Source organism: Armigeres subalbatus, chromosome 3 (assembly GCF_024139115.2).
Source record: "Armigeres subalbatus isolate Guangzhou_Male chromosome 3, GZ_Asu_2, whole genome shotgun sequence".
Classification (NCBI taxonomy): Eukaryota; Metazoa; Arthropoda; class Insecta; order Diptera; family Culicidae; genus Armigeres; species Armigeres subalbatus.
This window is the reverse complement of record NC_085141.1, coordinates 290,276,045-290,298,198: the sequence shown is the minus strand read 5'-3', so window position 1 is coordinate 290,298,198 and position 22,154 is coordinate 290,276,045. Positions and strand designations below refer to the sequence as shown.

The 22,154-nt window shown below is 40.8% G+C and overlaps 1 protein-coding gene across 2 annotated transcripts in view; it reads right to left on the bottom strand.

Moving 5' to 3' along the window:
- LOC134224784 (clustered mitochondria protein homolog) overlaps nt 1–22,154 on the bottom strand; it is a 43,441-nt gene that overhangs the window by 7,735 nt on the left and 13,552 nt on the right. The window contains exon 1 of one of the 2 annotated variants that reach the window (XM_062704349.1): nt 13,751–14,161. The exons of the other annotated variant lie outside the window; for it this stretch is intronic. The gene's annotated coding sequence lies outside the window, so the exon portion shown is untranslated. Of the gene's footprint in view, nt 1–13,750; nt 14,162–22,154 lie in introns of those variants that run through there. 2 annotated transcript variants of the gene reach the window in all.

Sequence of the window (22,154 nt, the reverse complement as noted above, 5' to 3'; positions counted from 1 at the left end):
ATTGAATAATCGTGATTTAAGTGGCGTCCACCATGGGAGCATCACAGTAAACCCCATCGTTCGAGATGATCTGTATCGGGAAGATTCGTCGAATTTGCTTTATTGAGAAAATCTATAGACTTTAACATGTTTGGGAAAAGATTGTCATAGAAGGTCTACAGCTACACAGACGAGTCATATCATGTGAAAACGAAGTAACTTGATGTCAAAGTTCATACATCTGAATTTCAATTGGAATAATGTACATGATGTTTCATATCAATATACGTTTTATCAAGAAATTAAACTAATAGTCTGATTATCCTATAATTGCGTATCAGAAAACTCGGTCGTGCAAACTTGCGATTTTATTGTTCGATCGAGCGATAGGTATATCTTGGTGACGATTTGAAAACATTGTGAATGTTGTTTGAATTCAAGTTTTTGCGGAGCATCCTTGGACTGGGATAGCGAATTATCTAAAACAGTTGTACAACAACTTGATGGCCATGGAATCAGTACAAAGCGATACATAGCTGTACTGTAATAGACTTTCCCAAGACTATAAATTAGTCACTCTAATATTTTCTCAAGTTTCACATCTTTTCAAACCATAACAAATCAACCTCATTTATGATCCCAAGCAAGTGTGGTTATGCTTACTCATATTTCTTTTACAAGACATGTTCCATGAATTAATCTGGGACATGTCGTTTCACAGTTAATCAATTATTGCTCACATTCCATAAAACACAAGTGTAGCAATTCGACTCCATACATTGTTCCAAACGTTGTAACGTTTTCAAAACACTTAACCTCCCAGCCAATGAGTTAGTCATAAATCGGTACCGCATTGCACCATCAGACAAACGGTCCCATGGTGTCATATTGCATTTCTAAACCTTCAATAAGCTTTGCATTCTTATGCTTTTATATTAACTCCTCTTCGGTGCTGATCTATGTCAACAGCACATAGCTTGAGCCATACCAGTGTCACACTAGTGTACACGTATTGATATTTAACTATGTACCCTTCTTTTCTCTGATTGGACAACTAGTCAATAAGCTCCAGTTTTCTCTCCACCTCCTCCTTTAGTACTAGGATTAAGTATCGAACAAATTGTTACTGTACTAGAATTAAGAACCAAACTAATTGTAGCAAAGTTTCAATAAAGACATTCGATGAACAGCATTCAACAAGTGTAGTTGATGTTTTACTTCAATAGAAAAGAAGTGCCTACTCCAATCATAGTTTATCTAGTTTAATCTAGTTTATAGCGCTTTGATTTCAACGGAGAAAACCCGAAATAATCCACCTAACGGTGTTGATGCCTTTCTAGTGAAAAAAAATACCAAAACATATGAGATGAGCGTGTTTTGTGTATTTTGGTCATAACTTCTGATCCCAATAGTTTATCTGGCAAATTTCCAATAACAAACGATAAGACAGGATTCCCCGTCGAATGGAACTTGTTGCGAGTAATTCGGCCAATGCTAAGTTCTAAAATGTGTCTACAAAATGTTGTACAAATACACACACACATACACACATACATACATACACACATAAAAGACATATTCCAGCTAGGTTCGAGGGCAGCCCTAAGGGGGATCCAACAGTCATGAATAAAGCTGAACCAACAAACAAAGAAACGGAACTAAACCCCTTCGCAATAAGAGGTTTGGAGAGATTTCCACCCAACGCATCGGGTGATATGGAACTGAAGAAAGTCGTCGTGGAGAGTGATAACGCATGGTGTAAAAAAATGGATTATTATAGAAATTTCATGTACCTCTGATTTTTTTTTCACAGAAAGCAAGGTCAGAATTGAGTCACGGAGTGTTCCAAAATACTTTATCGGCGATTTTTTGAAGCAGCACAATACGGTGGAGATATGGTCGAGTGGCGTCCTACTGAGCTTGACCGTCGTTATGGTGTAACTCGATGACATTATCGACTTCACCAATGGACGGGGCAATATGTTAAGAGACCTGAAGCTTAACCTGCTTAAGCTTCACAATTTGGTTCTTGTTGCAAAGCATGAAAAGAAAAAGCTTGCGCCTAAATTGGAAGGCTGTGGCAAAGCGAAGAATTCTCGCTTAACTTTTCAAAAGGACCTAAGTAACATTTTTTTCATGAATTAATTTGAATAGCGGAATCAACAGAACAACATGAAAACTTTTGATTGCAGTACTCAAATTAATTCATGAAAAAAATGTTACTTAGGACCTTTTGAAAAGTTAAGCGAGAATTACACACAGACTGCTCCTCCTCTTTTTATAGCACCACAACCATGGCACAGGAGGCGTTAGATTTTCTACTCAGCGACAGAGCGGCAGAAAAGAGGACAGACAAGCGAGCCAGGGACTCGCCCGGCATTTGGGAGGTGCTGCCACCTGGAAAAGTTTATAGAAAAAGTTGAACCATGGAAATTTGACATGGCATGATATAGAAAATGAGAATTAAAATGTCTCTAGAACGTTATAGAAATTTTTTCGTCAAACAATTTTTAGTTTGTGGGGTTAGAAATTCAACAATCTTAAGCAATAACTGCTTATTCGAAAAAAATATAAAAATCGAGATATCATATCTATTTTGTGTGCTTTTTAAATTCTAACCCCGTAAACCAAGATTTTTTTTGAATCGTCCTTAATTTTTGTTTTATAACAAAAATATACTTCATGTCCTATACCACACCGTGTGAAATTTAAATGATTCCACTTTTTATCTCGATGACAGCTGGTAGTCTTCTCCTTCCCTATTAAGCGCCATCAACAGAACACACAAAGGCGTCTCGGGAGAGCGCAAACCAGGAGAGCGTGCAAGCAAGGGAGAACGGCGTAAGAAGGAAACAAGCCAGTCGGCCTCCGGAGGAGGGAAGCCAACCCAACCAAGAAAACCAGCGCAGCGGTCGGACTGTTCCTGGCAAACGGTAGCCAGGAAATCTACGAAGAAAGTGGCAAACACGCTCCCGGCTAGAGCCAGGGAGAAAGGTGAAGCACTGCTTATTAAAACAGAAAAAGAGCATCAAGGCGATGCGCAGTGCCGAGAAACTGGTGAACGGTAAAGACGTTCGCAGCATAAGGAGAACGAGAGCGGGCGAGATGATCCTTGTTCTAAGGAAGGGCTCACAGGCGAGCGGTACCTCATATGGAGCACTAGCCCAGGAGGTCCTAGGCAAGAGTGTAGAAGTAAGGGCTCTACATGACGAAGTGACCATGCAATGTAAGCAGCTGAATGAGGTCACGACATCGGAGGAGATCGCCTCTCAGCCATCAAGGACCAAGGTCGAGTGGTGGTGGCAAATGCGTCCATCCGCCTGCGAAGAGAACCACAAGGAACGCAAATTGCCACGGTGAGGTTACCGGTCACCACCGACGCTAATAAGGTGATCATAGTTGGTAGGCTGAAAGGTACATGATAAGCAGCGAGACAAGGAGAGAAAGCCGGAGAGCTTCGACAATGGAGGATTCGCCGATGACGTTACCATGACCGTGTATCGATCAGTCTAGTAAAGGAATGGTTGCGCAGTAAGAAGCTACAGTTGGCGCATCATAAAACGGAGATGATAGTCGTCAACAACCGGAAATCGGTGCAGGAGGCGATAATTGGGTCCTAAAGCCCTACCTCGTTTATGGTTGCAAACGATAGTGCATCGGTCAAGCATACTTGGACCGATGTTATAAAAAATAATGTAAAAGTCTAAATCAGTAAAAATAATATTTTTATGTTTAATACATTTTGAGGCAAAAAAATGGCCTGTGCAACATTTCAGAACGAATCAACCATCAGCCCAAAACGTCAGGCCCATATATTAACTGTCAAAGGTTGAGTCATGTGCCCTGTGGTGTTTTGCTAGTGCGTTTGAATCCTTACGTCAAACAAGACCGAAAATGTCGAGGAAGCATTTTTCATCTATTTTCAAATTTCAAATTAAACAATGTTCCTTTCAATTTTTGAGTCAAAAGAAAAACTGACGCGTTCAGGATGATTAACTTCATCGTTCCCTGAAATAAAATCGAATATCGGTTCTTCATTTTAGGACCCAGCTGCGACATCACCCCCAAGAGATCTCTGAAACAACTGGGGTGATCCTCGACGATAAGTTGAGCTTCAAAAATCATGTCGACTACGTCTGCAAGCGCGCGGCGAAGGCGATAGAGGCACTATCGAGGATGATGGCGAATGGCTCTAGGGTCTGCTCCAGCAAGCGCAGGCCGCTGGCAAGCATGACGGTTTCAATACTGCGATACGGGGGTCCAGTCTGGGTGTCGGCCTTGAGCGCAAACTGCAACGTGCGAATGCTGGAGAGTACACATAGGCTAATGTGACTGAGAGTGATCATCAGCGCATATCGCAGGGCTGGAAGCGACTGAAGCCACTCAAAATAGTCACTTTAGTGACCAAAGCTGACGAAAAAAAGGACCAAATAGTGACTTTCAGTTGCAGAAAAAGCGGCTTTCAATTTCAGTTGCAAATTCGATGAGACGAAATCTGGCGTTTTTGGGTCGAAGGAGAATATTTTTTCGTAATTTGTGGCGGAAAACCTCTTTCACTCACCACTCTTTTCTCGTAGAACAAACTGAGAAGAGAAACGAAAATCGTACTCGCCAACTTTTATCTACTTAGTGACTAAGTAAATTTGTATTGCCCTCTCTTTTAACCCCACGTAAATTTTACTCAATATCTGTAAAACGCAGGACAACTCAAAACTATGAGTAGTCTGCAAGCAAATCAATTTTTTACGCCACTGGAAGTGAGCGAAATAAGGTTATCACTCTTAACACCTGTTTTTCTTTTCTGAAAATTATTTCTCGGCGAATGCGTGAATGAGCATTCTCTTCTCGTGAGGATGAGTAAAAATTTCGATCATTGGATTAGCTGAACACCTACTTAAGAAAGATGCAGAGAACTCTATGATTTTTCATAGGTAAAACGGATGTTTTTTGAATGTTTAATGCGACAGGAACAACAGTACAGATCGTTTTAGTAGAAAACGATACAAAAAATATGAAGATTTATGTACAACGAGCCTGGGATTGAACCCACGACCTCCTGCTTGTAATGAAGACCATGCTCTCTGAACTTTTAAATATTTTTACTCCAAAATACGTAGGTTTTCCGACTTTCTGTGCGTATTCATGAATGATTTTTGTTATGGAATTCGACAGCGCATACAAAATTCAAAATTGGGGAGACTTGATGATTGCCTTTCTATGATATCTATCATACTCAATAAATATTTTTCTAGAGCAAACCCTTCATCATATCTGTCAAATCTACAAAAAAATAGCCTCTTGAGAACAAATTAAACTTTCTTGAATTTTTTAGACAAATTGTTATATGGATGCCCAATGAGGGAAGTCTGTTCAAATTTAGGCAACAACTTTAAATCCAAATATCCTGAAATTGTGGTGGAATGATGGCATTTTTATCGGTGAAGGTCATTTAGCATATTTATGGATTTGTGCTGTCAAAAAATAATAGCATTTGGTCATTATTGGGAAAAGTTGTTCTAATTTTGCGTGGCCACTAAAAACATCTTTAGGAGGAACAAAACACAGTAAATAATGTTGTCAATTAAAAAAACACTCGCAACATAACGATCATATGTCTAGAGGATCTATTATAAAAATACGCTATAACAATACTACTTTAGTTCTTGGTAAAACAAGGAGAGAATCAAGTCTCCCCCCAAACCCCTACTGCATAAGATTTGAGTTTAAAAAAAACTCGAAATCGACAGGTCTCTTGCTTACATGACTGTATACCAATTTATAAATTGTGACGTAAAACACCCTCAATTAGCTACTGGTGAAATGTCAATAAGAGCTGCGAGTTAAATGGCTGACGAAGTTACAGAGCGATCATTTTTCCAAGGACGGTAATTTCATTTCCGTCATGAACAAAGCATCTTTCGATGGATACATAAAGCCTTATAAAAAAAATCTTAGTCAATAGTTTCAAAATAGTTGAAAATAGTGACTTTTTGCGAGAAAAAGTGACTTTAGTGACTTGAGGTCGAAAAAAGAGACTTTTTAGTGACTAGCCCGAAAAAAGTAACAAAGTCACTAAAAAGTGACCCGCTACCAGGCCTGATATCGCACCGTATCTCGTGAGGCGGCATATGTACTTGCGAGCATGATGCATATCAAACTGGTGGTAGAGAAAAACGAGAAGTGCTACGCCCACAGGAGCACCGATAATGCTCGCCGGAATATCAACGCAACAACGGTATCCAAATGGCAGTGCACTGAACCAATAAATATGATTAAATTTATATGAAAAATATAATACCCATCTCATGATATCTATTTAATCAATTCTATTTAAGTCCAATAACACCTATCAGATACTTGATTAAGAACTAAAAGGTAACATTATGAAAATGATTTGAATCTCTAATTGATGTTATCTGAAAAATCATATGCTTTGGTACATTTCATAATCAGATAAATTTTATATGATTGTCTAATGTGCAAATATTGTAGTGTACACAGAATCAAGATGGCAGCCAGTGCGCAAAACTTGCTAGCGGATTTAGGATTCCCCGACGATTTACTTCAGGTGTTCAGAGGTAATTCAAGTTTTATAATAATCCCAATTCATTACTTTAATGTTCGTTGTTTTAGAATGCGGGATCACTCTGTATGAGTTGGTATCCATATCGTTCGAAGATTTTAAAAACAAATTGGAATCAACATCAGTTCAATGGAAGTATGAAGTACTTTTCGATATTATTGACGGTTGGAGGAAGCGAAATGTAAAATATTTCCGAAAATATTTATATTCACATATATGATTAATTTGGTGTTATTTTTACAGAAATTGTATGTTGTGCAAACAGCTCCGAAACCGTTGACCGCTAGTGCATATTTAGCACCGCTACCTCGATCCATACCTGTCACCGGATCCATTGTGATAAACAAAGAAACACCGGAGGAATTACAGGCCAAGGCGGAAGTTGTTGATACATGTTCTCACTCAGCTCAGTCTGCAGTTTGTCTCAGTTATGTGCCTCCAGTTGCGGCAAGCGACGAGTTCACAGTAGCTGGTGTCTCAGAAGAGCTTGCAGAATGTTCCAATTTCTCATCGGATTCTTGTTTGAAAGATAAACAGACGGCAGAAGCTCCCAAGCTAACATCTGCGGAAAACGGCGAATGTTCAGTGCAGGCTGGTGTTTCAGGATATCTCGGCAAACATTCTCAATCCCTTCCGCAGGCTACAGTACCTGTCGATCCTATTTATTCGGTGACAGAATCTGGTACGGAAGACAAGCCGGTGGCAGAGCTAGATGTAGCAACACAGAGCAGCGTATTTTCAGCAAGCACTCTTCTTACGCTCTTGGAAGCTACCATAGAAGGAAAGGATATTATCGAGAAAGCGAAAATTGGTGAACTTTCAGAACCCAAACAGTTGCAATTATCAACAACTATCGCAAAGTTTCATCTACAGCATAAGTCCAGACTCCGAACAGAAGATTTGGAGACATACGCCGAAGCTATCACAATCTTATTCAAGTTTGAGAGAAAGGTAAATTAAAACCATATTTTTCTACTATTGTTTTACATACTATGCATTTACAGGACAATTATTACATCAGCCGAGGCGGCGATCGTCGCAAACCCATGGTGGTAAAATAGCAAATAAAATTGCAAATCTGAAGCAGAAAAACGTAAAACCGAAATTAAAGAGCACGAACACGCCAAAAGTTTGAAATTGTGTGCTGTTCATCAACCCATGAAGAACCAGAAGCTCAAGATGCTGTAAACTGGTTAATTTTAAATCAGCACCCATGGGATTCTGTTTTGCTTAATTGCTTCTGAGTTTTAATCACCGGAAACAATATTTAAAATCTGCTAGTCTCGTTGAACGGTTGCTTACTACATATTCGCATTATAAATCAGCGCACGGATATCAACTAGTAAGTTTAATGTTTACAAATGGTGAAATGCGGTAAAAGCAAAAAAAATGCAATATTTCTTCTACAGATCGACATTGATTATCGTCTCCTAGTTGGTGCAACGGATGGAATCGATAAACTGGATTCGATTACTTCAGCGATTGCAACGTACATTGCTCGAAAGGGAACCGATCCATCGGTTGTCAATCTTGTAAAACATCTAACGGATAGCAGCACCAACAAAGGTAAGCAAATATGGTGATGCTGTGCAATCCTTAGATAAAAAAAAAACTGTCCAACTTTGTCAGTAAAATGTATTTTGCAAGTTGTAACTGATTCTAATTTATATTTCTTTTCCTTAAGCTCATTCGAATTTTTCAATTTTTTCCAGACGTTAAACTATGCGCTCTTCTACTTGGCTTGAGCACGGTTTTGCCACCTCTTATAGTTGGACGACGGTTCAAACCAACTATTTATATGGCACAGCATGACACGATTCTTTTCGTCGAATCCATCGAAGAAATAACTCATATATGGACCAACAGGTCTGTGCCACAAAAAGGGAAAGAAGAAATAATTGCGAAAGTTCAAGAGACGTTTGCATCATATGCAGAAAGAAAAATAGCGGTTGTTCCAAAGCTGGTTGTACTCGGAACCGGAATAGATAATATCGAAGGACGTTTCTTCGTGTGTTTTTCGGACGTATGCTACGAACTACCATCTCTCGCTAGAGCCACGGACGTGCTAATAGAACTATCAGTTTTTTTGGACTGCCGTACTCTAAAATGTCAAAACTTATTTGGCACTTCATTGCCAACTCAGCATACGGCATAGTACGTCCTGAATCATATGTGACCATTAATCGCCTTAAAGCATACTTAGAAGCCACCAAGGAGCAACATTAAAGATGATGTTCCCTTGTATGATAAAAACCTGCAGTCATGCGTTCCAATCAGTAGATTTATACCTGGAACATATCAAAGAGTATCATAGTGTACCGTTGGTCTACCGGTACGAATGTACTGGACCATCATGTAGACTAGTGTTTTCGAAATTTTACCCGTTTAAAAAGCATCTGATGTTACACTCTGTTCCACATCAAAAAGAGAAGAGCACCATCAGTGATATTCCTATCGACGAAGATAGAAATTATTACAACGCACATTGCAGCACCAGTCCAAAAAAACAGAAGTGTGGCGAAACGACGGAATACGCAGAAAACATTGAGATTACAGAGAAACGTGACGCGGTAGACCAGGCAGCTTTAATGTTTACGGTTGGTTTACACAACAAAAATAATATCACTAGAAAAGATGTGTATGATATACAGCGGAAAGCAGGTCTCATATTTTCGGAGCTAGGTCGCCTCCTATCCGATTTGAATATGACGTCAGACAATATTGATGATGCATTTAATTTTAAGAATTACCTACAGAAAATGACAAATGTTTTCGGTTTGATTAGATCGGATTTTAAGTTTTTAATTATTTGTATAAGACAGATAACCTGCGATTGCCAACAGTCATAACCGTAGAAAAAATAAGCTAAATAGAAATCCTATCAGTTTTAGTGAAGAATTAGATATAAGTCATGATCAAAGCTTATTAATATTGATGCCTTTAAAATTTCAAATAACTTCGTTCTTAGAGTCAAATGACGTACTCCAGAAGATTGTCACCAGAACGCTCGAGTTAGAAAAATCAGATCAAATACGAAACTACGTCAATGGAACAAAATGGAAAGAAATCAAAGAGAAATACGCAGACGAAATTGTTTTACCTATCTGGTTGTATACGGACGAATTTGAAGTAAATGATAGTCAAAGTTCGCATAATAATCGACACTCCGTATTTGGAATCTACTATAATTTTCCCACGGTCCCAGAAGAATTTCAAGCCAAGTTGAATAATATTTTTGTAGCTGGTATGTTGAGAAAAGTAGATGTAAAAGGCAGTGGAATCAACAGTTTGCTAGATGCATTAATTGCGGAGTTCACTAAACTAGAAAAAGATCCAGTAGAGCTAAATATTAATCGCAAAGCGATAAATGTTAGATTCGCTCTATGTCTGTTGCAAGGCGACAACTTGGGAATACATACTACCTTGTGCATGTCCAGCAGTTTCAATGCTAGTTTCTACTGTCGCTTTTGTAGACGACCTAAAGAACTTTTGAAGAGCGATGTTAATGAGCATGCTGACTGTATGCGACGCAGGGCTGACTATGAAGAAGATATAGAAACTGATATGCATAGCGAAACAGGTGTACAAGGGTACTCGGTGTTTAATAAACTGCCATCATTCCATGTAGTGGAGAATGAAAGTGTTGATCCAATGCATGACTTATTCAGCACCGGTATATGCAAATATGGTTTTACGGAAGTTTTAGATTACTGTATTTACCGGAAGAAGTACTTTACAATAGATGATTTTAATACAATTCATCGTAACATCGGTGAACTCAGCTTGGATAGCGAACTCAAACGCATGCCAAACATAACTGAAATGTATAACAGTAAGGAGAAACGTAAATCTGTATCCATTCGTCTAACATCAAATGAAATGCGCATATTGAGTCACTATTTTACTTTTATTGCTGGACGGTTTATCCCAAGAGAAGATGAAGTGTGGGTGTATTGCACTTCTTTAGTAAAATTAGTAGATATGTGTTTAAAACGCTCTTTTACAAATGAAGAACTTGATATACTCAAAGATTTGATTTGTGAACACCATAATTTGTATCTGGCGCTTTTTAAAAGAGATCTCAAACCGAAACACCATTTTTTGGTCCATTACCCAAATATTATTCGTACATCTGGACCTGTAGAAAAAATTATGTGTTTTAGGAACGAAGCAAAACATAAAGGCTTCAAGCAATATTCGCACATAATGTCCTCTCGCAAAAACATCTGCTACACGTTGTGTGTAAAAGCTTCTTTGCAATTTGCCTATGAGCTTTTGAATGACAATTTCTTTAAGGTTTCCGTTGAAGCAAATTTTGATCTGTGTGACGTGCGTTCAAGATGTTATTATAAGATGCTCATTCAACCGATTGTCATTGATTCAGGGTTTGAAATATTATGCACAAATGAAATTGTGTTCAAAGGAACCAAATATAGAGCAGGATACTTTATTTCAATAGTCGACAAAATCAATACATTCTTATATCAAATACTAGATGTTGTAAAACACAGCGATATTTGTTACTTGGTTGTTCAAGCTTGGAGAACTGGGATGTTTGACAATCACTACTTGGCATATGAGGCAATTGAAAGTATTCGGAACGCTGAGCTCATTCCAATTGATTCTTTCAATGTTCCACCTGTTACGTTATACAATATTGATGGTCATTTTTACTTCCGTAATAAATCATGTTTTAATATAGATAACTAGGATAAGAGATAATTGTACCTACATAAGTAGATAAATCATTAGATATAGCATAATAAATGGATAAGCGTATTTTTAAAACATGTGTTTAATTAGAAATTGAAATTGCTTCTGTTATCACAATATATATCAAGTGGTCTAAATTCAGAATGTTGTTTTCGAAACAGCATAATGAATCTGGAACATTTGATATATATTGCGATAACTGGAGTAACAATTTTATTTTTCGCGCTTTTATTTGAATGGTATTTCAGATGTGCTTGAAAATCTTATAAATTTTATTGGAAATTTATATGGTTTTAAAAGTCAAATAAGATAAAATTTATTGGATTTGGTATATGATTGGAACAAACATTGCTCTCAATTTCTATATTTATTTTATATAAAAGTTATATGATTAATATAATAAACATATTCTATATGATTAATATAATAAACATATTCTATATGATTCTGATATAATAATCATATGAAAACCATTATGGAAAAAAGCTATATGTTTTTGTTAATGAATTGAACATGAATAATATTTTGAGTGTGGGAGTGGGACAACTCGGCTTAGGGAAGGTGGACCCATCGTCTAGTCTCAACTCCCAATTGTGTCTGCATCGAATAGCAGACCTCATGGATAACTAAATTTTGGCTTGACCCAGTTCTTAACAGGCCACGGATGCTTCAGGTGGTACCTGCACAGGTTCGGACATGCGGCTTTCCCCGCCTGTCCGCAATGCCCAGACGTGACAGAAACGGCTGGGCACATCCTGTTCATATGTCCCGGTCCGAACATGCGGAATGGCCACTATCACCGATAACATTGTCAGAAGAATGTGCCAGAATCCAGAACAGTGGAGATTGCATTGGTCGCAAGAGTGGCATCCAGGATAGCCGACATCCTAAAATGAAGTTGGCGCACGGAGCAGCAGCAGGGCGCGATTTCGGATATCGGACCATGAGCACTCCGCCGCGGAAAATATATGTCTTCGGGAGTTTCTCGTCGAAGTAGGTTAGATACGCCATCGGGAACTATCCGAGTCGTTCGTGATCAAGTGATGGCTCAAGGGCATCGAAAGTCGGTTATCGGAGTAGGCTAGGCCCACCGCCGGGAACCAGCTGAGTAGACCGTGGCGTGGCTTCGGGTCGTCGGGGCACCATTGAACCGGAAGTTCTCTCCACATCCTTGGACCCTTGGGAAAAATAATAATTTTTCAATAATTCCGAGATGCAATGTCCGATCGGGCCATTTTTTCAATAGCAAACAATGGGACCCCATTCTCCGTCGAATGCAACTTGTTGCGAGTATACCGGGTAATGCTTAGTTTCAAAAAGGGTGTCTAATTCTCACTCAATTTTTTTTAGTATATCTCATGTACGAGAAAGGCACAAACACCGCTAGGTGGATTAATCAGGGCTTTTAATGGTATGTCTCACTTATCATCATCTACTTTTCGCTTCTCTCCTTATTTCCGAATTTTCACACTTCTAACTTATTCTCACTGTTCACTTCCTATTTTCCATATCTCATTTCACCACTTTTCATTTCTCCTTCTCACTCCTCATTGGTCACTTTCGACGGCTTATGTGAAATGACAAGTGGGAAAAGTCTTATTCATCACTTAAATTTCCACACTTTGCCATTTTCACTACTCCCTTCTCATTTCCCACTTTCCACTACTCGCAATCTAAGGAAAATTTGCTTCAAGGCATTCGGCCAAACGGCCTGACATATGCCGTTTTAAAAAAACAGTAGATCATCCCGGAGAGTCCAGAAAAAAAAATCCGGGAAAATCCACACCACACCACTTTCAATATATATGAGGTTATATACCTGTATGACCTGTATGTGGTAGATATTCCTGGTTTTGTTTTATAACTTTTAAGCACAGACAAACAGACATAACACTCGTCAAATTTCCATCGTTCACTAATTTACTGGACAATTCAAATAATCATTAGTTGGCCAATCGATCACTTGTGGCGCGCGCATCGTTTTTGCTTGAGTTTGACGTTTGCTCACTACCGCCATCTAGTTCGCGATTTGCCCAACTAACTGAAATCAACAGATGTCGTTACTGTTCGAACGACGATGTATTTGATGAGTGAATGTTCAATGTGTTATGTCTGTTTGTCTGTGTTTTAAGTATTATGTTCGTTTTATATTTTCTTCACTGAAACTTCTCCAAGAGTTTCATGTTTATGCTCTTTTAAGAGTTCTTGTTGATCTGAAACTTGTGGAGTAACTTATGTTAAACATTGCTCAGGAACTACATGGAAAAATTCAATATTTAAAAACCAATTTATTCTAATATATTTTCAAAATTATTTTGTTATTTGATGATAATCGCACAAAGAAATTCGATAAGAGGCCATAGCCCCCCGTATTTGGCTAATCAAACTATCAGAAAAATATTCCCTAAGTCCTTTAGAGCATTTTCACTGCAGTTGTAGTTATAATAATAATAATCGGTGACGTTGAATATGTACCTTGTTTTTGTGGTTATTGTCGATAACACTGGTAACCAATTATCGCACCGCAAAGCTTAAGCTGTTCTGCTGTAACCACAACAGCCATTCGAATCGTTCAAGAAATTAAAATCCGTAATCAACGCACACAAAACTCAGGTCGTCTTTTTCACTAGAAGAAGGTATCTTCCAAAGTATGAGACTGAGAGCAACAGCATCAACACATGATCAATTTTCTATTCGGACAATGGTCAATACCTCACTGGCGTAGAGGAAATAAACTGAACTTCTTAAGCCAAAGACCATTCGCGACATTTTAAAGTCTCATTTTCCACTGTTTAATCACCTTTTCACTATCAAAACTATGATGAATAAATGTATGTACTTTTGTTCAGATAGGCAAACAGCTATCGAAGCCCATGCTTCGGTTAAATAAAAGTAGAAGTTGATACAGCCACAGCGCTCTGGTCAATCTTCCAATATCTAGGAATGCCTAGTTGGACAGATAGACAAATATAATTCTCTTCTTTTTGGCAACTGATAGCAACTGAAGCTTATCGATGCACCTTGTGAGTTCAGCAGAATGCTAATTACCTACCCATACAATGATTCACACAAGAGAGAAAACAAATAAAATGAGAGCAAGAGAAACAAGAGACAGACCATTCACAGTTGTTCAAACTAGAGCAAATCTCGACAGACGTCACAAACTGCTGTCCTAACCACGCTGCACCGTACCCAATGCAGTTTCGCACCCCTACTCTGGTCCACTAATCAATAATGGAGGCACGAGGTTATCGTCTACCTACCCAACCTACCAAACATGATTGGTCATAGTTTGCTAATGTCGTCATAGTCTGCACTGTCTGGCGCGTCTCTCCTCGTCCAGTGTCACAGTTGTAGCGAAAATCTTGTACCGATCTTTATCTTTCATCTTTGCGAATTGTTTAGGCGAGATGGTGTTTCCAACCGGCGTTGGACGTTATCTCGTTATCATCATTTCTACCGGCTTCTTGGTGCCTGTCCAAACGATAAGCACCGCTCGAGCGGATCATCACTTATCACTACATTTGATTAATCATATTCCTTGGGAGGAGTTGCGTCACTATTTTGCAAGAATGTCAGACGAAATGTGTTGCTGTCTTTCATCATAGGTCGTTCCATACATGTTTTAGAGAAATTAAATAGAGGAAGGTGGCGCACCCGACTTCTTCCAAATTAGCACGATTTCAAATTAAACAAATCGTTAAGAAACGAAGTTTAATGTTTGATAAATGCCGAAGGATTCGTTAAAAAATGACGTAACGATAATTTGGCTAATTTCGGACCCGCACATTAACACATTATATAAGAATGATTCTGTTTATTTATTAGAACCGTATTGCTCTTCCTGGATCAATTCCTCCACCTCCAGCGTTACGTAATTTGTGAACAGTTCCAAACACACAGCAGTAAATCATATAGGTAAAAGAAAAGGTATTTGTTAGAACAGTTCCAGGAAGTGAGATAAGAGATAGATTCTTAACACCGTTGGTATAAACAAACAGAAGATGATAGACAGCAACTCATTATTTACTTCTAACAAACTAAAATGCAACATCCAACTTGGCTCAACAAATAATAAGTTGTATCCACGTTTAGCCATTCTCCTTCAAATCCTGAAGATCGTTTCGTCAACTCTATAATTACTGACAAATGCATCCACAGCCTGAAGCAGCATGCGTCTGACGCTCTGATTTTTCTCTCGCGATCGCTTAAGTGGCGTAACCGCTTTCCCTACACACACAGGTCGTCAAGTGATGTAAGCAATGGTGAACCGCCATCAGTCGAATCATCTTCTCCGTTTTGTGAGAGTGCAAAGATTGACTTGGCTTGGCGGTAGCAGAGTTTGCACGTTAGACCTACATAGAAGGGTTGGCTTCTTAGAAGTTCGAGTGGGTATGTGCTGTTATCGCTCGCCCGATGGAGCGAGACATAATATAGCTGCGCCGTGCCAACAAGAAGAGTCAACAGAAGCTAATTGGAGCACCCGACTCGGCACCATCGCCGTTAATACAGGAGAATGGAAAGTGGTGCCTTTGTGGGAAGAGCAAAGTGCATCTTTTGTAAAATATGTTAGATTTTTTATCTGTCTAGGCCAGGCGATCAGAATGAGCTGCCCTCCCAAAGTAAATGGTGAACCGGTAGGGATAGATGCTAATTGCGCACGATCGCCAAGTGATATGGAAAGAGCGTTGAACCACAGAATTTCTATCTTGAATAGTATGCTTGGAATAAATGCTGAAACATTGGATATTATACACATATTATACATATTATATCATGATTGGTTTATATGTCCTGGACAAACATTTTGGTTGTCCCGCTCAACTATCAAAAACCCGTTGTATAAATTGTTGCAAAAATTACCCGTATTAATTTAAATGGTCGCATCAAATCATCAAATTATTTATGATAAAAAAAAGTGTTTGTAATAATCCTTTTATTATTGTTCTCTTGAAATATGATAATATTCCAGCTACGAGGCGGCACTAACAGCGCGCCAACAACGGCTGACAATCAACGGCACAACAATGTGGAGATATGGTCGAGTGAAGTCCTGCCGAGCTTGAGCAGTAGGGTGGCTGAAATTAGTATGGGAAAAACTTTTTTCAATTTTTTTGATGGGCCGCCCTCTTATTCGGTTCTATTTGATGCCCTGATGCTCTGGACAAAATTTCAGCCAAATCTATCAACGTTTGGGCGGTGCTAAACTCGTTGGAAGTTTATATGCAAAAATGTATGCAGAAACATCCAAAAACAGTGAATTGCAGTTGGACGGCACAACTTATGATAAAGAACTATGATACTCATTCAGATCATAAATAATTTAATACAGAATGTTATGCTGAAAACCGCGAGAAGATTAAAGTTTGCCCGGCTAAGTTATTAGCATTTCTGTGAAGTGGGGTTTGAGCAAATTTCGTTTCTTTTACCTTTGAAAAGAAATAAATTCACCTCTACAACACTGCAGTAAAATGCTAATATCTTTGCGTAATAAACTCTAACCTTCTCGCGGTTTTCAGCATAACATTCTGTATTGCATTCTACAAGAACTGAATGAGTATCATGGTTATTGATCGTAAATTGTGTTGTCCAACTGCAATTCATTGTTTTTGGATGTTTTTGCATACATTTTTCCATATAAACTTCCAACGAGTTTAGCACCGCCCAAACGTTGACCGATTTGGCTGAAATTTTGTCCAGAGCATCAGGGCATCAAATAGAACCGAACAAAAGGGCGGCCCATCAAAAAATTTGAAAAAGTGTTTTTTGAGCCACCCTATTGAGCAGCGTTATGAAAATCGTAGTGGAAAATGGAAGTCGAATCTTGCTGCAAAGCTGAACTGGAAGACTGCGTTAGCGGCTAGACTGGAAAGCTGAGATAAGGCGTAGAGTAGTACGCAGACTACCCCTTTCGGCTTCCATCGCACAATGACCGCAGGATGCATTAGTCTACGCACTCAGCGGTAGAGCGGAGGATGGATAAGCATGTCAGGAGCTTTGCCAACAAAGGCCACTACAGAACACAAAAAAGCAAAAACGCCCTACGGCCTACAGAACCCAGAGACCAGACCCACAAAAGATGCAACAAAGGTAGTGCGCTTCATACCAGTTGGATACCGGAGGCGGGAGACCGATCAAGTCAGGTAAGCGCTGCTGGTGAACACAGACAAGAAGCGTTATGCTGAGGTACTAAAGGCGATGGGCAGCGCGAAGAAGATAGCGACCCTCGGTAAAGGGGCTCATAGTATATGGTAGACGAGAGCAGGCGAGAATATTCCTATCCTAAGGAAGGCCCACATTTTTCCAGCATCTCATACGGAGCACTAGCCCAGGAAGTCCTGGTGAGGGTGTAGAAGTTGGAACTCTGCACGATAAAGTGACCCATCAATGTAAACAGTCGGACAAGGTAACGACGGCGAACCATTCGATTGCCACGCACAAGCTACCGGACACCGACGCCAACAAGGTGAGCAAAATTGGAAAGGGGAAGGTCAACATGTCCACCCAGCCCACCCAGCGGCGATAGGTAGGCCGATAGTCGATATAGAGGTGTGCGCCGGTCCAAAAAGTTGGAGATGTGGGTTTTTATTTTGGTCGGCTGTGTCGGCGTTTTCGGCGTCACACCAAAAGCCATTTTAGCCAGCGGTGTAAATCGGCGTGGTGATTTTTTTGTGTCGTTCGTTCCTCAATGATTTTTGTCTGCATTTTGGGGATATAACCAAAACATTTACGGGAGAATGTTTTGAATCACTTTTGAATCTCGCATGAGAACTCCAATGAACTTCCTCAGTAAATTTTTATAAGTTTTCCCAGGATCCCCATTTGGATTGTTATCGAATTTTCCCTAGAAATAATAATGTTTGCATGGGAAGTTCTTCGAAATTTCCAATGGATTTTTTTTACGTTGGATAACGTCTTACACGAAGGGTGTCAAATCAGAATCTAAAATTAAGGACCGAAGGATCACGAAATCATGTAAGATTTTGAACCTTAATAAATAGCGCCTTTATCTTGGATTATGGATTTTGAAGATTTATATATCAATCGACACGGAAACTCTGCAGCAATTTGTCAAAATCATTGAAACCTTTGATTGTTTACGTGAAACTATAGTAAATTTAAATTCTTGTTACAGCCAGTAAAAATTTCAGAACATATCAATCCCGTACAATTACATATTCCCAACACGGATATTTGGGGGCAGCAGGGACAGCAGGGACAGCATGCACCATGTCCAAGGGCTTGACGACCCCTCCCCAGCTGTCTGTGAGTCAGGGAGAACTGCCTAGGGCGTGGTGGGATTTAGCAGTGGGCTCTGCTTAAATCCCTCCCAAAAAACCACAAGTGCCCGTAATCAGACTCTATCAAAGCGACTGTGTGCCGCTTCAAAAGCACAAGCCCAGGGAGTGCCAATTGGCATGGGGAGTGTCCCTACTTCGGTAGGGTAGCGCGTGAGCTGCTTCGGCAGGGAGTGAGTGATCTGGTTGTGCTGAGGCAGGAGTGTCATAGCGTGTCGCCGCTATTGTCACCTCGAAGCGCAACAGAAGTCTGAGTATGGACTGCACATGCTGAGGTAGGAGTCGAGGTAGCTATCGACACCTCGAGGCATGGCAGTGGAGTGTTAGAGTGAGCACCCGAATAAGGGTCACATGGAGCGAATGGTCTTTAGAGAAGCTGCTTCGGCGGCAGGGTAGCAGTGGGTTGTACCCACACACCTACAGTTGTGCACATGTGGTGCATGGGGAGTGTCCCTGCTTCGGCAGGGTAGCGTGTGGTCTGCTTCGGCAGTGGTGTGATTGATCTGCTCGTGCTGAGGCAGGAGTGTCGTAGCGTAATATCTGTAGGCCCAGGCAGTTACCGCTATTGACACCTCGAGGCATGGCAGCGGAGCGCCCGGGAGAGCATCCAAGTAAGACTCAAATGGAGTGAATGGTGTGCGAGCACCCAAGTCAGTCTCGCATGGGACGGGTGCCTGTGTGAGCGATAATGAGCGAGTACGTTTAGTACTGCCATCCCCCAGAAGTAGTACTGGGAGGTAGTTCCTGGGGGAAACGATGGTGGAGCCCAAGGGAGTTTAGTTGGTATTACCGGTATGGTCGAGTCCGACACTCCAGTACACTTCCGTGTGGTAGTTTGGCAACTACAATGCACGTGTACTGGGTTAGTGTGTAAATGCATTCTCCCTTGTAAAAAAAAAAAAAAACACGGATATCAGAATGATGTAAGTTACTGGTTCATTTTCCCTGAGGATAGAAAAGACCCATGGTTCGTGCTCGCGCTCGTCAAGATTGTCAGACATCATCCTCCCGCCCAGATGCAACTCAAGATAAAACCGCTCCACAACTTCCAGGAGCCGCCTGAAAGCATTTCATAAGACTTTTACAAGGCCAATTTTAACGGGATGAATGCCTTCCTAGCTCGAGTTGACTGGGACGCGGCTCTTCGAGATTCTGAGGTCAACCTAGCTACTTCGACCACGTCAAACATACTACTTTAGTTTCGTACGCGATTAGCAGAGTCGAAGGATGGCTCAACTCATGGAGGTTGACGTTAGCACATCACAAGACTCAGGTTGTTGTGGTGCATAACCACCATGGGTTGCAGCAAGCGAGGATAAACGTAGGGACCTGCACAGTTAACTCCGTGAGGTCATTAAAGCATATGGGCGTGATGATAAGCACGTCGATTATGTATGCCATTGGCAATAAAATCTTTATCGCGAATTATCCATCGGATCGGCGGTGAAAAGTCAGGTGCATAGGCTTATAGCGGATGTAGCATTTTCTATTATCCGATACGGCGTACCAGCATGGTCCAAATCCAGGTGGAGGCCAGGTGCAATGTTAAGAAATTAATTAGTGTACACCGGGTGATGTGTCTGCGAATTTCAAGCGCATACCGCACCATATCTTATGAGGTGGTGTGCGTCATTGCTAGGATGATGCCGATAGACATACTTCTGGAGGAAGATGTGGAGTGCTTCAACGACAGGCACTCGGTGCAAGTGCCACATATCAAGAGAGCAGCTTCGTTGCTGAAATGGCAAAGAGCATGGGACACTGCAGTCAAAGGTCGTTGGACCCACAGACTAATTCCGGAGGTATCGAATTGGATTAGTAGGGAGCATGGTCAGGTCAACTTCAGGTCTTGTCTGAACATGGCTGCTCTAAAAAGTTCCTGCATAAGTTCGGGTTCGCTGATTCTGCGGAGTGCCCGGAATGTGTAGGTGAGGTAGAATCGGCAGAGCATGTGATGTTTGCATGCCCGCGATTCGATGTTGAACGCAATGCCATGCTGCTTGTCAGCGGCATGGATACAACCCCGGACAACCTCGTTGAGAGGATGTGTCGGGAAGAGGTTATATGGAATGCGGTGAACACAGCGTCTCAACAGATTATGTCGAAACTACAGCGCTGGTGTGGTGGCGTCTTGAACAGAACCAGCAGCTGCAGTAGAGACTACTGTGATGCAGTGAACATCATTCTCACCCCAACAACAAAAACGTCGCGGGTGAGCTGCGGGGACCTCCGTATGTAGATATAGAGGTCATTGCGATTCACGCTTTGCGTTTGTTGTCGGGGTGCTCGTCTCCTACGCGAGTTTATGATACAGACCGATAGCACAGACAAACAGACGTAACAGTTTGAACATTTTTCAGAAAAATCCATCGCCCAACTCCTCTACCACCATCTTGCGAGCATGTTACACGAAACAATGTTTCGTATGACATTGTCACCAGAAGGCGCTGGAGTGAAATGTCAAACTCGAAGGATTACGACGCTAGCGCCTCTAGTTGTGAAACGCGCAATCGATCAAATTCAAATTGGTCGTTGAAGTCATGGTCGATGGAAATTTCGCTAGTGTTACGTCTGTTTGTCTGTGCCGATAGGTTACTAACATAGCTTGCGATCGACGGGTGGTGAGGTTACCACCCTTGAAGTCGATGTTGAGTTATAACGTCGAGTGTGTTAGCATAGGCGTGAGCGTTCTCAATAGTCCTCCCCTGATATTGCTTAATTGCGGGCCAGAGGATATGGACTGGCGAAAGGGTTTTGGTTTTAATGAGTCGGGTGATCCCATCCCCACACTACTTGAGTTAACCTCCTCAGGTGTCTGTTTGCAGATTTCCGTTTACCCTTGCTCAAGAAAAAAAACATACTACTTTACACCATCGATCAGTTTATTCCCGTGAGATCCATACCAGAACTTGTCAAACCAGCCTGGTCTAATTCTCATCTTGAAAGTCTGAAAAGAGTGAAACGCGCGGCCCTCAGACTATACAGCAAGTATCGTTGGACTCTTCCAAACCTAGCTATATCAAGGACAACTCCGAATAACAAGGAATCTGGATTGCCCTCAACGATGACTGACGGTTTATCCCGGTTTGTTCCGAACTCAATTCAGTAGTGTATTTGCTATGAGTATCTCGACCCGCAATATATAGTTATTGCCACCAGGAATGTCCCCAGTCGGTTCAGTCTTCTTGCCTCTAGGCGGCCATTGGTCATCACAAACGATTCAATAATAGCTTCTAGTAAGAAGTTGAAATCCTCCACGGGATGCGGCCCAAACGGTATCCCATCGCTTGTTATTAAACGTTGCGCAGAGTCGCTTGTTAGAACGCTTACTGCAGTATTCAACCTCTCGCTCGTTGACTTCCGGAGTGTTTCCGGTTTTCTGGAAGCAGTCATATGTATTTCCAGTTTTAGAAAAGGCTGCAAAAGGACCGTATTAAACTACCGGGGAATAGCTGCGCTGTGCGCTGTTTCCAAGAGATTTGAGTTGATTGTTCTTAGTGAATTGACTCCAAGCTACGCCCATTACATTTCAAACGACCAGCACGGGTTTATGCCCAAACGTTCAACGACCACTAACCTAG